This window comes from Rhinolophus hipposideros (assembly GCF_964194185.1).
Source record: "Rhinolophus hipposideros genome assembly, chromosome: 9".
In the NCBI taxonomy this organism is placed as follows: Eukaryota; Metazoa; Chordata; class Mammalia; order Chiroptera; family Rhinolophidae; genus Rhinolophus; species Rhinolophus hipposideros.
The window spans coordinates 12,508,397-12,524,697 of record NC_138055.1 but is presented as its reverse complement, the minus strand read 5'-3'; the positions used below and the strand labels follow the sequence as shown (position 1 = coordinate 12,524,697).

Below are 16,301 nucleotides of genomic sequence, written 5' to 3'. Positions count from 1 at the left end.
ACGACTTGCAGCTGATGGGCCCTGGAGAAACATATTGTACCCCAATAATCCTCAATAAAAGTAAAAATACTACTTACTACTCCCTAACATCCCTAAAATTAAATCTATCAGTGACCCAAGGGCTGACCTTGGCCCAGGTTCTTTTATTTGACCAGTTGGGCTGCGAAAATCGGAGACCCCAGCATCCAAGCTCTGTCTTAAAACCTTGACTGGGATCCCAGAATCCTTCCCCAATAACTGGCCCCTGCTGGAGTCCTGCTGCCTCTGGAAAATCAACTTCCCAACTCCTGTGAGAGCATCTGAGACTCCTAAAGCTATGGCGGCTATGCCAATCTGCCTGGTTAGAAACCCAAGCCCTCGCTACTTCCGGATGCAGGCTGAGAATACTCTGTTCCCTCAACCTCTGCCAAAGAAAACCTCGAAAGCCTCTGTATCCTGATTTAGTTGAGAAAACCTGGCTATTTAGACATTGGGACAAATTAGCATCCAAGGGTACACCTGAGTCTCTGGACGCATCAGTGTGGGTCTGACTGCTCCCCAAAGCCCATCCCCCAGAGCGGCACCTGCCTGAAGGTCCTCGGGCCCACACCTCATTCTGCAGCAACAGCCCAGGACTCAGAACATTTGGATCATCTCTAAATGAAGGCAGAAGTGTTGAGGTTTGATTATGTCACCAAGGTGCAGAGTGTGGCTGGGGGTAGAGGGGTGCTGTGGGAGGGGGCTGTCTCCTGATGGAGGGCAAATGGATCTGGAATCCCCCCCAGCAGAGCTCCCCGTGCCTCCTCCTGCATGTGGGCCTGCTCAGAAAATGCAAGTTGGTCAGCATCAACCCCACCTTTATGTTTTTATCCCATTTCAAAGGACAATTCCAGGGAGGTGCCTTCTTAGTAAAGGCATCTGTGCTTGCTTGCCTTCCTTTCTTCCTTCCTTCCTCCTTCCTTCCTTCCTCCTTTCCTTCCTTCTTCCCTCCACCACTTCTTCCTTCCCTTCCATTCTTTTCCTCCTTCCTGATTCTTTATCTTTCATTCCTCCATTAAATCAGAGCCATTGTTTCAGGAACAAATTTTAAATGTGAAAGGGACTTGATAGTTTCCAATGAGAAATTAATTCTCTTTATCTTCTTATTGAGATACTCATTAAAATCTGTCTTGTAGGTATTATCATTTCCTTTAAATAAATAAAATGAAATCTCTGAGGGGTTAAGTTGCTTATCCAAGATCAAACAGTAGCCCCGTGGCAGAAGCAGAATTTATATCCACGTGTTTCAGTGCCTAAAATTCTGAAGTAGAATCTTAAAGAGGATACAGTTCAACTATCTCATTTTATGAATAAAGAGCCAAGAGCCTAGCAAAGACAGATGAGTTTTACTTTACGTTGGTTCATTTAGTCATTATAAAAATCTTAAGAGATATAAACCACTATTAACACCACGTCCATTTTACAGATGTGGACACTGAGGCCCAGGGAGATGAAGTGACTTGCCCAAGGCCTTCTGTCTGATTCAGTGGTAGAGAAGGGATTCAGACTCAGGCAGTCTGGGTCCTGGGTCCAGGTCTTACTAGAGAATGTTGCCTTCCCAAGACACAGACTGGATGAGAAGCAGACAGCCACAGGGCATCTAGGGAGGCCAGGTGTGATGCCCAGGAGTCTGCCATGTGCTCCCCAGGTTCATCCCCAGGTTCATTTCCCCATTTTCCACGGGGAAAATCCAATTCCACATGACTGGAGGGAGCAGAGAGAGGAATGGCCTCAGAATTTCCTTGTGCTTATCATAGCTCCTTCCTTTTCAGACATATTCTGTGGAATGCTAATTTACAACAGCTTCAGAGAGGGCCTGGAATCTGTTCCCCATCCCTATGCTCTGGCCCCATCCCCATGGTTTCACATCTCCGTTCTCTCTGCCTAGAGTGACCTTCCCTTTGATTTCCTACGTTCGCAGCTGGTTTGTATTTCTGACTCAGCTCATCCTTCTCCAGGGAGGCTTCCCTGACTACTGTCACCAACCAACTGGGACCAAGAGAGCTGCCCTCTGTCCTTGCAGAGCCCTGAGCACACCCATAGCTGCGGGTTTGGGAGAGCCACGGTATCTGGCTCGGTCTCACTGAGTTGGAGATGGCAGCAGGCAGAGCCGGGCACCTGGAGACAAGGGAGAGATGTCAGCACTGCCAAGGTCTGCGAACAGATGAGGCGTTCCTTTCTGCTGGATCAGAAAACGCATGGAGCTGAATCAGTAACCTTCTTCCTAGAGACAAAGGAGACCTTTGGGAGGCTCACTCAGGCTACAAAGTCCCCGAGGACGCAAAGGACGGGCTAAAATGAGGGAAACACCAGTCATCTGGAATACCTGAGTGAAGCTATTGACAGGTGAGGGAGAGAGGCAGAGACACAGAGATAAAGAGAGAGAAGAGACAGATAAAGAGACAGAGAGACAAAGAATGATAGAAACAGGGAGACAGAGAGAGACACAGAGAGACAGAGATCGACAGAATTAGACAGAGACAGAAAAAGAGAGACATGTAGATAAGATCAGAGAGACAGAGAAAGACAGAGACACAGAGAGAGAGAGAGAGAGGTGGAGCCACATGGAAAAAGAGAGACAGAAAAATAGAGAGATAGAAAAAGACAGGGAAACAGAGACAGAAAGAGAGAGACAGAGACAGGGAGAGAAACAGAGACAAGGAGCAATAGAAAAAACAGGGAGACAGAGAGAGAGACAGAGAGAGAGACAGAGAGAGAGAGAGAGAGAAACAATGCAGCCTTCAATCTTCTTACCATGTTTCCCTGAAAATAAGACTTAGTCAGACAATCAGCTGTAATGCGTCTTTTGGAGCAAAACTTAATATAAGACCTGGTATATTATATTGTATTGTATTATATTATATTATATTATATTATATTATATTATATTATATTATATTATATTATATTATATTATATTATATTATTATACCCGATATTATATTATAACCGATATTATATTATACCCGATATTATATTATACCCGATCTTATGTTAATATAAGACTAGGTCTTATATTAATTTTTGCTTCAAAAGACCCATTAGAGCTGATTGTCCAGCTAGGTCTTATTTTCAGGGAAACACGGTCGTTGCCCAGGAAGCTTTGCCAGAGCAGATAGTCACCCTGGGCCCTGGCCGTGCTTCTGGTGGGCAGATGCCACCCTAATGAGGATTTAGCAAGTTCACTTGGGAGAGCAGAGGCCTGCTATTAGGCACCTTAAATCTTTCATATCCATAACAGAACTCCTGATTTCCCTTTATCTTCTCCAACCCAAACTGCCCCCTTCTCTCCTCCCCATCTCAGGAAATAGCCCACTCGGTTGCGTTTACGCTAGAAATGTGAGGAATCCCATGATTCCTCCCTTTGCAGCCTCCCACACCCAGGCCATCATCAACTCTTCTCTCCCACACAGCCTCCAATCGATTCTCTTCTTTCAACTGCAAAGTCACCACCAGGTTCCAAGCCACCATCATCTCTCACCAAAGCATCGTCTCCTCAATCCTCACACAACCCTGTGAAGCAAATACTAATCCTATTTTACAGATGAAGCAACTGAGGCTCAGGGGGGTTCAACGACTTGAAACACATACCAGGTAAGTGGCAAAATTAAATCTTGCACCTAGCTCCATCTAGTCTATCTCCAGATACTCTGGGCTGCTGCTAGCCCACCCTTCTCTCAACTCACACATCAGCGGGGATACTTCTTGATAGCCTGGCACCTACTGGGCAGCACTCTGTGGCAGATACTGCAGTGCCTTTCACCTTGGGGAGCCTGAGTCCGGCCACCGGCTCAGAAAGTTCTGGAAATGCAGGCTCAGCTGCAGCAATGAGGACACAGTCTCCTCCTGGAGACTAGGAAAGCTGGCAGCCGGCCTCCTGAGGTAAAGCAGCAGGTGTGGGCAAGGCTGGCGTGCCTATTTTCACGACAGGAGCAGGTGCGGGCACCATCGCTGGCTGGCTGTGTGACCTTTGCTCTAATGGAGATCGTAACAACAACAGCAGCTAATATTTATATAGTGCTTCCTATGTGCTCGGTACGGTTTTAAGTCTGTTCATATATTAAACCAATTAGTCCCAACAGAAATCCTTTGTTATCATGCCCACTTTCCATGCAGAGGAACCTGAGACTCCGAGAAGGGAGAGGAAGTTGCCCAGGGGCCCCTGTGATTCAGTGTGGGGTCAGGATTCGGCCCAGGCGGTTGGGCTCCTCACCCCACACTAGCAGTACCCCTCCAGCCAAGTATTCTGTCACCTCTGCACCCCTGGGCTGCTTCTTCCTGAAGAACTCAGGTGCGTATCTCTGCTTCTCACTTTCAAGGGCAAGACCCGGACACAGCAGAGTGGTTTCTTTCTCTGCCTTCCTTGATGCTGATTGCTGATAATACTTGTCAGACTGTCTTCATATTAACAACATGGACGGAATGCTTGCTACTTGCCAGGCCCTCGGTTAAGCACATTTCCGCATTCTCACTCCTAGCAATTCTCCAGAGAAGGTTCTGTTACTCCGATGTTAGAGCTGAAGCACCATCATCTGAAGCTCAGAAAGCTCCAGTGACCTGCCTATGGTACCACATTGAGGACGTGACCACACTCTAACCTGGAGGGTCTGACTGTAGAGTCTCTGCCCTCAACCCTAAGTTTTGCCCGTTTGTTTCTCCTCATCCCTCTTCTCTGCTGGAGCAACTGAGCTGGGGGGGCTGCAGGAAAGGTGTCACCCGTGCTAGCCCAGGGCTGAGAAAATGCTAGAGGGCTTGACACTGAATTACCAAATGAATGAGTAGGTGAAAAGAAGGAAGGGTGGAAGAGAGAAGAAAATAAGGACGAAAGGAAGGAAGGAAAAGAGAAACAGACTAGAGTGCGTGAATAAAAGAATGAAACTGAAAAAAGAAAAATGGATGAAAACAAAAGACTCAGAAAATGAAAAGAGAAAAAAGGAACAGATTAAAAGGATACCCAGGCAATCCCCCCTGCCCTCCATCACGCCCCTGTGCAGCAGAGGCGGCTGCCTCGGGACTCCTCCCCTCAAAGGCGCTGGCTTTAGCCAAGCTGCAGTAATGTCCCCTTGGGCCAGGCGCTAGGATACTTAAGGGTTGATGACATGGGACAGGCAGAGGGAAGCACCCAAGGCAAGCAGAGCTTTCCTATCCCGGCATCAGATTTCCACCCAGAGATTCCCCGCAGCCAGCCACTACGGACTCCTTCCAGAGTACAACCCTCTCTGCCGTCACACCGCAGCAGGGAAGAGCCTTGTCACAGCTGGGACTGCCGTGGCTCCAGCAGCAGCCGCCTCCTCCAGCCCCTGCAGAAAACAGCCATTTCTGCTGCGCTCACTGGTCAAGCTGCTGAACAAAAGGCGACTGGTTTTCACGTCCACCAGCGCTCTCATTCACCTCCACAAAACGTGTAATCACAAAACGCTTTTCTCGCGTCCTTTCCCAGAGGGGTGGGCCCTCTGCCTGGGGAGAGTATCCTTCTCAGGATACAGCGAGACCTTCCAGGGCCACAGAACCTGGCATGACATTGAGTCCCTGGCTCCTTGTCCCCAGCGTGCTGCAGCACCTTCTTTATGGAAGTGGCAGCAGGAATGGAGGGAAGAATCCGGTGATGCAACTGGAGCCCGGGCAGCCAGTCATCCCATTTCACAGAAGAGGCAAGTTAGGAATCCTGCCTGGCGGTCAGGTTAGAACTTGGCGGGGTAGGGAAGGACCCCTGAGATGCCGGAGGAAGCGACCAGGTTGTTCCGAGACTTGGGCTTCTGCCCCACGGCCTGACTGTTCTGCAGAGCCTGAGGCAGCGGAGCAGAGAGCCCTGGTCAGGAAATCCTGCTCCAGAACCTCCGGGGTTCACCTCACAGGGCCCCCTTCCCATGAAGCCAGAATCATCCTCAGCGTGAAGAAAAGGTACCCTACAGTGAGCCTTCTCAGTATGCCAGGCTCGGCGCTCAGCGATGAGGGTCTCTTTCCAGCCTCATGGCCATCTTGGGAGATGGGCAAAGCCAATCCCATTTTATGGATAAAGTAATCCACATTCAAGGAGGTGAGAGGACATGTCCAAGGTTACCCAGCCAGGCCAGCGTGGAGCCAGGATTCAGACTGAGGTCTACTAGCCCACATCCCACGCTGAAAGCCACTACCCCAACCCTGCCTCCAGCGAGGTGCTTCACCTTTATATTTGCAGGCTTGTGATAACATTCCCTTGCCTTCTTTAGCTCTTTATTCAAATGTCTCCTTTTAAACAGTTGCAGCCCCTCTCCTGACACCCGTTCTCTCCTTCCCTACTTTAGTTTTCTCTTAGTGGGTATTTCTCCGTAATACCCACTGCCATCTAACATATTTTACATTTTACTTTTGCTGTAAAATACATAGTGCTTCTGTGCTTCCCCCCAACTGGAATGTGATCCCCACGAGGACAGGGACTTTCATTTATTTTTTCTCTGTCATATCTCCAGCACTGACCAGAGAGGGTTGGCACGTCGCAAGTGTTCAAAATACATTTGTAGATCAAAGTAGCTGAGTGAATCCATCTCTTGATTGTCAAGGGTTTCTCAGAGGTCCCTACATTATGAACTTTTTGAGGACAGGAATTGTTCAAATTTCCCTCCCTATGGCCCCATCACAGAGAAAAGAAGTTTATTCCAGGTGTGCGGATGAAGGAAAGGGCTGCTTCCATACTTCCCTCCTTCTCTCTCAACCTCTAACTCAGGCATGCACAATCTCTTTCACACACCACTGCAATGCATCCAATGAGGTCTTCTCCAAGTCCATTTTCATAGCATAGACGGTTAGACTTTTTTTTTTTAAAACGGAAACCTGACCACGTCACTGCTCTGCTTAAATGCAGCAGTTGCTCCTGGAGGTACGGGTCTATGCAAGCTCCTCCGCGCAGTGCAGAGACCCTGTTGACTTGGGCCAGCTCCCTCTTCAGCTTTATCTGGCACCGTTCTGTGCACTAAACACGTATCCCCTTACCTACCATGCAGTCGTACGCCTTTACATGCGCTGTTCCTGCTTCCCGGGATGCCCTCCTTTTTAGTCTCCTCGAAGCCCTTCCCCATCCCATCGGATTCACGAACTCCATTCACCTTTCAAAACTCAGCTCAGACAGGCTTTGCCCAGGAAGCCCCCCCAGAACGCCCTCGCTCTCTGCCAAAGGGAACTTCGAACTCTCCCAGATCCCATCGCATTCCTTTCTCCACTGCCCGGGGACTTTCGCTGCTCCAACTCAACTACCCAACGGCAATGGACTGAATGTGTATGGCCCTCTCGTCCCCCCAAACTCATATGGTCAAGCCCTAATCTCCCACATGATGGTATTTGGAGATGGGGGCCTGTGGGAGATAATTAGGTCAAGAGGGTGGTGCCCTCATGACGGGATTGGTGCCCTCATAGGAGGAGACAGGAGAGAGCGTCCTTCTTCTCTCCCTGCTCTCCACCGTGTGAGGCCGGAATAAGATGGCCGTGTACAAACCTCGAAGAGGAGCCTTACCAGAACCCTGCCACACTGGCATCCTGATGTCAGAATCCCCCGCCTCCGGAATGGTGAGAAATAAATATCTATTATTTAAGCACCGGGTCGATGGTAATTTGTTATAACAGCCCAAATTTAATAAGACACCAACACACCGAGAACCGTGAAATAAAGGGAAAAGGCCCCAAGCCCACCAGTCTACAGCACGTCTCTCTGAACCTTACAAAAAGGAGAAAAGCCCATTAGTCACATTCTATTGATTCTTCCTTAGGAAATAATATTTAGTTGCTTTCCTTCCCTTACTTCAGTCAAACGGATGTAAGTAATTCTTTCTGATGTGGTAAATCAGAAAGAATTTTGCTGGAGGAAAGTACACTAGCTGCTTGAAACAGGGGAAGTTAAGGAGAAAGACAGATTTAGAACAGCTCTAAAAACATAATAATCTCGGGCCATTTAGTATGAGGGCAAACAATCCCACATATAACAACCACTTTTAGGGACATCACAGGATTACAATATTTTCTGTTGTCCTTTCAAACCTCCCACAAGATATACCTTATTGTAATTAACTGGCCCAGAACAAAATAAAAATAGTCAGTTTTAACCCAAAGCAGTAGCTTTCTTCAGAGGCGCTTCATCACATGAGGCTTGAAAGTAGAGCAGCCACTCTGCACACTCAGCTCTGGGTCCACCTGGTACATTTCACCACGGCGGGTACCTTGTTAGTAACCAGGGAGCGGATGAGCTGCTGCTTTAAGACTCACTGAGCACAGAAGACACGTGACTCCCACCTGTCACTAAACAGCCATGTACACTCTGGTCAATAATTATCATTGTCACCCAATCTGTACTTTCGTCTCCAGCCATTCTCAACATTCTTCCCATCTTTTGCTTTCGCTTTTCCCTCTGCCGGACTGTGCTTCTCCCTGCTTTCTCCAAGTCAGAATCCCTATCAAGCTGTGATGCCCCACCTTAAACATCACCTCTTCTGTGAAGTTTTCCCAGCTCCTCCAAGGGTTTCTCATAGTGTGGTCAGCCCCATCAATCGCCTGCAGGGAATGATGTGTGGCGCTTGCTAACCACAGACCGCCTACTTTGGGGGCAGGAGACTAGCCAGCTGCATTTTTAACAACCTCCCCGCTGCTTCTTATACATACTAAAGTTTGAGAGCTGCCATCCAGAGTGCTGGTCTTGGAGACCTTACACTTTGTGATTTCTCCATCACCTGTGCTCTCCCAATACTTTCCACGTGACCTCTGAGAGCACACGTGGTCACATTCCCGGTGAACGACTTACAGTGCTGCTCCTCTCACTTGACTGTGAACTATGTGAGGGCAGAGACCATGCCTAAATTATATTTATAATCTCAGCCCCTCCAGCAGTGTTCCCATCCTTGACTCCTCTTTTCCCTCACATTCCACAGCTCATCCATCACCAAGTTCAGGTGGCGCTACTCTGGAAAGACTTCTTGGTTTTGACCACTTCTCATCTCTTCCACATCAATGACTTCAGTCCAAACTGCCACCATCTCTCCCCATGAACCACTGCAATGGTCCAGTCACTGCAAGGGTCCTTCTGCTTCCACCCCTGCCTGCTAGCTTCCTTCCCACGTAGCTGTCAGAATGATTCCTTAACAAGCTAAACATTTACAAATCACATATTCACAAAAGCACTGGTATCCAGAAGGTATAAAAAATAGTCAACAATGAAAATCACAAAAGCAATTAAAAAATGGGTAATAAACCTGAAATTTTTCCACTGAAATAAATCCACTTCCCCAAAGAGGACATAAGGATGGAAAATACACATGTGAAAAGATATTCAACATCATTAGCCAATAGGTGCATGCAAATTAAATCCATGGTGCAATCCACTGAATTATTCGAATGGCTAAAATAAAAAATGTTGAAAATGCCGAGTGCTGACAGGGATGCAGAGCATCTAGCGCTTTCATACCCTGCTGATGGGAATGAAAATGGTCTCGCAACCCTGGGAAAGAGTTTGGCACTTTCTTAGAAAGTTACATGTAAATTTGCCATATGTCCCAGCAATCCAACTCCTGGGTATTTACCCTAGAAAAGCAGAAATGTACATTCACACAAAAGCCTGAACACAAATGTTTATAGCAGCTTTCTTATTTATAATCACCAAAAGATGGAAACATCTTGTCCAAGGGGTGAATGGGTAGACGCACTGGCACGTCTATACAATGGAATACTAGCCAGCAATAAAAAGGAACAAATGATTTATACCCACAGCAAAGTGGAGGAATCGCAAAGACAGTACGCTGAGGGAAAGAAGCCAGTCTCAGAAAGTTACTTACTGTGTGATTCTGTTGATTTGACATTTTCAAAAAGACCAAATGGTAGTGATGGGAAGGAAAGTCGTAGTTGCCAAATGTCAGAATTTGGGTGTTTGTGACATTAAAGGGATAGCACAAGAGACGTTTTGGACGATGGGACTGGTTTGTCCTCACTGGGATGTGGGCAGTTCCATGAATCTATACATGTGCTTAAAAGTCATAAAACTGAACATCAGAACAAAGTTCATTTTACCAACTGGACTGTGATGACTGGAAAAATAAAATCAATTTAAAGAATGAGTCGAACCACGTAACCTCTTGCTCAAAACTTCCAACTCAGAACAGAATCTAGACTTCCCCCCACAGCCCAGGAGTCCCCGCCAGACCTGGTTTCGGGTACCTCTCAAATCACATCTTCTCAAACTCTCCCTTCTGTGCCTCTCTCCCCGCCCTGAGGCTCACTCGCTATTCCCTCTGCGTGGAATTATCTTCCGCATTTCCAAAACCTCCTCCCAAATGCCACTCATGCCTCTGTTGAAATAGCAACTCCTCAGAGAGACCTTCTGTAACTGACTTTTCTAGCATAAGGGCATCTTCCTATGTCCTTCCACTGGTTCATTTTCCTTCATGGCACTCAGCACTCACCGACGTCACACAAGGCATTTGTTATGGTGATTTTCTATTTCCCCACCAGAAAATAAGATGCGTGAGGATAGGGATCCTGTTTGTACAGTGCCTGGGTGTCTCCCCTGCACCTCGCATGAGGCCCACCACAGGATAAGAACTCCCCTCAATATTTATGAAATGGATGAATGCATGAAACCCAAGAGATGAGCATTCAGGGATGAAATTCCCAAGGCTTTGAACTTGGAGCCACACTTTGGCTTCTTTGTAGCACCCCTCAAATCACCTGCCCACTTGGCCCCTGAGTAAAGCATCCCCAGCCCAGGATGTTTAATTCAGCTCTCGGTGCTTTAAAAATGGAGTAATAATTTCACTAACAATTGTCACCCCTATAAATAAATTTAAAAAATGGATTAAGTTCACCATCTCCCTTCTAAGTGCTACTCGCTGGTGCTCGGTGAGGCGACTGGCAGGAGGGTGAGCTGGGAGGGGACACGCTGCCAGCAGAGGCATTCTTAGGGTACTGCCATGTGAGGGTGCCTGAAGGCTTGTAGAGAGCTACCCAGAAGTGCTATGAATGTGAGGAAGTTGGAGGTGGGACTGAAGAAAGAAAAACAAAACAAACCACCACCTCTCTGCAATATCTTTCCAAGGCCAACAAATGAAAGAACACACCTACTCTGTATGTTCTAGATACTCTCTAAAGGTCTCATTCAACCGTCCATCCATCCTTCAAGGTAGGTTCTATTGATCCATTTTGAGAAATAAAAAAAATTGCACACAGAGAGGTTAAGTAACACGCCCAAGGTCACACCACGGTGAGGGGGGGGGGGTGTCTGCTGTTTTGCACTCAGATCTGTGTAGCTTCCAACCTCATTCGTTTTTCCACTTTGGATTTTAGAAGCAACATTCAGGGGCATGAAGGTGAACCCTGTCAGGAAGAGCCAACCTCAAATAGGAAATGCCAACCCGGACACAGATGGCCAGGTTCTTCTCCAAAACTTTTCAAACACCAGCATAGACAAGTCTGCTAAAGTAAGATCCTGATTACCTTCCAATACAAATGCTCGGAGGATCTACTCTGTGACAGTTCCTGGGCTCTGAGTTGCCCCATATATTCTGTCATTTAATTCTCATTACCTTTGGGAAAAACCAGTTAACATGGATGAAGGTGTTAGAGTCTGCTGATTCAAGCAGCATGGCATAACACCTGCAAGGAAGCAAGAACGCCTGAGAATTCTCTACCCACCCTCCTCCCCATGCCAGTTAGAAATTTACCTTCGAGACAACAGCATGGAGACCCAGGCGACTGCAGATGGACATTCTCTTGCTACTTCTTTTAGTCGAGGTCATGTTTTGCACACAAGTTAGCACAGAAATTACTGTTCAGGGTCGCATACCTCATCATCATGCATATTGCAATGTTCGGGCAATTCAAATATTTTCAAGGGTGTTTTTAGCTACGAATGATTTTCTCCCAGTACTACAATTTGGGGTACTAAAGAAGGGGTAAGACACAGCTGTGCAAGACCCCAGGCCCCCTCTCCTTGACTCCTGCTTCACAGATAATCGAGACAGTTCAGATCTAGAAGGGAAGGTAGAGATTCCGGGGGCTACTCTTTGCCAGGAGAGCAGTCCCTGAGGGTCACCACCCACATCTGATGACAGGGACATAGAGTGTAGACTCCTACCCACTGGACGGCTCCCAGCGCCAGCACACTTGTCCTCTATTTACCTGCTACCCGCTCCCCTCCAGCTGCCACCCAGTGCTGCTGGCTCTGTTTGCTCTTCCGCCCTGCAGAATAATTATACTCCCTCTTTCCTATGATGATCATTCACATATTGAAGAATGGGATTAAGATGAGTCTTTCTTAACGTGACACTGATCAAGAAAAGAGTTGAGTATCTGCCCTACGCTGTTAAATAATTACTTGATGGTTTTTGCTCCTGGGTGTACATTTCTGTACATCCAATATAGTGACACCCACCTCCCCCAGGAGGTGACACATTGAGTTCCACGTGTTGTGAGCGGTGCCCTGGAAACACGTAGCTCAGTTAGGAAGACAAAGAACAGAAACCACGTGTCCTGTGGCAAGTGTTCTTACAGTGGTATAGATGAGGGGCCAGGCACAGACAGAGGGAATCAGTGGATCGGTGCCTCAGCCCACCCACTGGGAAAGACTGCTGACCTGTGAACTCAACCCTCATGAAACACAGCTTCCGTCCTGCGGCTCCTCAAGGGGGTAGAAGAGTCCGCTTGCTTCTACCCCCGTTCCTGTCTCAGACACCTGCCACCTTGCCAGGTGTAGAGTAGCTGCTCCACGGGTCTTACTCCAACTCTCTGGCACTTTAAGGGGGCCTGGAGATGACAATAACTAAATCCAGTGATCCCAAAGTTCTCAAATGAAAGTTTTAAAAACACTAGTGAATAATAACACAACTTCAAACACCTATGACGAGGGCTCTTGGTCTGCACCCCCTGCGGTCTATCAGCTCCCTGAGTGACATGGAACAAGTCACCGAACTTCTCTGGACCTCCATTTTCTCAGTGACACATTGAGGGGCCTGGTCCAAATGATTGTAAGGTCCATTTTGGACCCAGGGTCCCCTAATTTTCTGTCCCAGACAGTAAACTGGATAATCCACAATAATATGGCTGAACTGGTCGATCCTAAAATCAATGTGTGATTTCCAGTAGAAAGAAGAGCATCGAGGAAGCAAAGGTAGATACAGATTCCAGCTCCCGCCACCTGCCGCCACCTCAGTATGTTCACCTGCACACGTTTAAATATCAGTCTCAACACTTACTAAGTGATGATCTTGGGTAAGTCACTGACTCTCCTTTGGCCTTGATGTTCACATCTGTAGAGTGGGGTTAATTCTCCCTAATCCCAGGGCTACTGGCAGGGTGAGATGAGTTCAAACACGTGTAAAGTCCACAGCACCCAGAGGACGTATGCTGCATGTCCCTTTACTCAGATGTTCTTTACCCATCCAACCCACTTAATCAACAGACTCAGATTCCAAAGGCTTGCTGCACCCCAAAGCACAGACAGATAGAGCTAGAGGGGCTCTAAAAGTCAACTCATCCAACTCCCTCCTACCTGTGTGATTGACAAATGAGGCAGCTGAGGCCCAGAGAGGCCGAGCAACTTGGCCAAGGACCTCCATGTCCTTCAGCAGCAAAGCTGGACCCAGAACGCAGGGCCGCAGACGCCAAGGGTCATCAGAGACACAGGGAGAACCCTGTACCGGCTCCTGTCTCCCTAAGGAAATTGGGAGCTCCCCGTTTATAACCAAATTCTGAAACACACAGATAACAGACCTTTTTATTTATGCACTTTTTGGAGGATTGCAAGAGAGAAGCAGCATCACAGCTTGTCTGTGAAATGCAAGGTTTTCTTGAAGTACCTATGAAATAAAGGTCAGGGTTTCTTGCTAGCCGTCTTTCCCAGTAACTCTGCTCCCTTTGGCCGTCCCCATTTCTGCTCCTTTCAATTTACACCTTCAGGCAGACATACCTGCATTAGGATCTGGGCAGGGTGAGACGTCTCAGGCTGGAGCAATGAATCCTTGCCCCAGTAAACACAAACAAGAAAATCCTCACAACTGTACTATTCAGAATACAAAAACAGTTCCTCTCCCAACCCCTAGGAGCTCCAGCATGAGACAAGTAGGAGGCGCAATGATGATTCCAGGGTCGGGGACCCAAAGGTCCCCCCAGACGACATGACCAAAACCCCTGAGACCATTCAGGTTTTTCTGGAGAAAGCTCAGCCCAGAGTCTACCAAGGGCCACTCTGCTGAAGGAGAGAGCATCAAGGAGGGAGCTCAGACAATGTGAGGAGAGGCAGGGTTAGAGCTGGCTCCACCTGACACCGCCTCAGGTACCAGATTCCCAGAACAAAGCATGGATCTTCAAGGAGCATTTGACAGAAAGCTACACCAAAAGCATGCCGTCTGCAGCTCCTGGTCAGCACACACTCCCAGCCAGTGTCTCCCAGAACTCAGCGGGCCCTAAGCTGAGCCTCACGCTGAGTTGGAGCAAACAGGCCCAGAGAGGGAGACCACGGGGCCCAAGGTCACACTGCATGCAACCTGGGGCAGCAGTGGAATGTGCCTGCCTTTCAGTCGAGAGCTGTGCCCTCCCACTGCCCTCATGCCCCTCTCTGCCAGGCCCACTCCCTCTTCCAAAACCCTGGGCTCACCTCCCAGTCTGAGAGTCCCCGCCAGGTTGAGCAGCGCTCAGAAGCAGGTGACAGGTTAGCAATTCATCCAGTAGGACGTCTGTAAGGCCAGAGCCGCTGGGGCTGTGCGTGTCCCCAGTGGCAAGGAGAGACTGCAGCAGGGAACTTTGCAAGAGCTCCCGGCTCCTTCACTGATCCCTATCCCCCTCCTCCCCCTCGCGCTCCCCTCCTCCTCAGCCTGGCCCTCCTCCGTAGTACTACGGAGACATGTGCTCTGCTTGGGAGGAGGTAAGGAGGAAGGTGCAACTGTTTCTTGGGAGGAGAAGGACAACAGTCTGCTACTGTGCTATCCACTCACACCTAGCAGAAGAGGAATGGAAAAGAAATAACTCGATCTGCTGCTACAGAATGATTAACCCTTGGGCTCCAGCTTTGCTCCTGGCAGCTGAAGCGAGAGAAACAATACACTTAACCAATGAAGTGCCAGCCAGAGACATTACATCATCGGTTAGCACCGTCATTGGCTAATAATTCCTAGAAGGCAACATTCAGCTTCTAGGTGCTTAACCCCTTGCTGTGCAACCCTAGCAATGATTCCAGTATTTGGTCTCAACCAATGTTCCTGGCCCTCACTTTTATCAGGATCATCTGGGGTGCTTTCTAAACATACAGACCGCTTTGTTCCACCCCAAACCATCTAAATCAGATTCTTCAGATGGAGCATGGATACATGAATTTTAAACAGTGTACAGAGTGTGGAGACCACTGGTCTGTTCAGAAACTCTTCCTCCCCCAAAGATAAATGCGATAACATTTTTCTGAGCGTTTGTTATGTGCCTAGTACTTTACTCCATCCTCACAACTACTTCCTATGCTGAGCAGTGGACATTATCAGCTCCATTTCACAGGTAGACAAAATAAAGTTCGGAGAAAATAAGTCACTTGCTCAAGAGATGGAGCCTGGCTTTAAAAGCCAGGCTGTTTGCACCCTAGCTGGCTCCCTCTTTGAAACCCCCACTTGAGATCAAACCAAGCCATTTGTCTACTTCCTGCCTCCAGGGTTATAGACAATGCAGACACCTCCCACCAAGAGTTGGAAAATACCAGTGACGTGTGGAGAACTGGGGAATAAAGAGAATGATGGTGTCCCACAGGAGGTGTTCAGGGATCATGAACCCTCCAGAGTGTCGTTCTCTTTCTCAGGTTCAATCCTCCTGTTTCTGCTGCACATCTCAGTGTAGCGGCCACCTGCCACCCCCAAACCTGGGTAATGCTCCTGCTCCAGGCTCCGAAAGTGCCCTATATCCGCGGGCTGCGGCTGCTTGTTTACTGAGTAAACTCCATCAGCGCCATCTCTACCTTCTCCCCCAACATCTGCCCAGCACAGTGCCTGACAGTGTGCATATTCAACCAGGACTGCAGGGAGCGGGGAGGGGGAGCCTTTGCCGAAGTTCTAAAGGGCATCATGCTGACAAGGGAAAGGCAAGGGCTGGAAGCCAGGAAACCCACATGAATAAATTATGTGATCGTGGGCAAGTTCCTCTGGGGGCCTTAGTTTCCTCATTTGAAAAGGAGGACAACGGCACCTTTCTCGTAGGTAGTGATGAGGTTCACATTAAAGAATGATCCCAGCTCAGATGTGGTCTGCTATACTCTCGCCCTCGATCTCATTTATCTTGTGGGCTGACTTCTAACTGCGGAC

The 16,301-nt window shown here is 48.2% G+C and overlaps 1 protein-coding gene across 1 annotated transcript in view; it reads right to left on the bottom strand.

The window, feature by feature from the left end:
- SYN3 (synapsin III) overlaps positions 1-14,792 on the bottom strand; it is a 417,649-nt gene extending 402,857 nt beyond the window's left edge. The window contains exon 1 of the mRNA XM_081059169.1: positions 14,621-14,792. The gene's annotated coding sequence lies outside the window, so the exon portion shown is untranslated. The remainder of the gene's footprint in view (positions 1-14,620) is intronic.
- Positions 14,793-16,301: the final 1,509 nt, after the last annotated feature.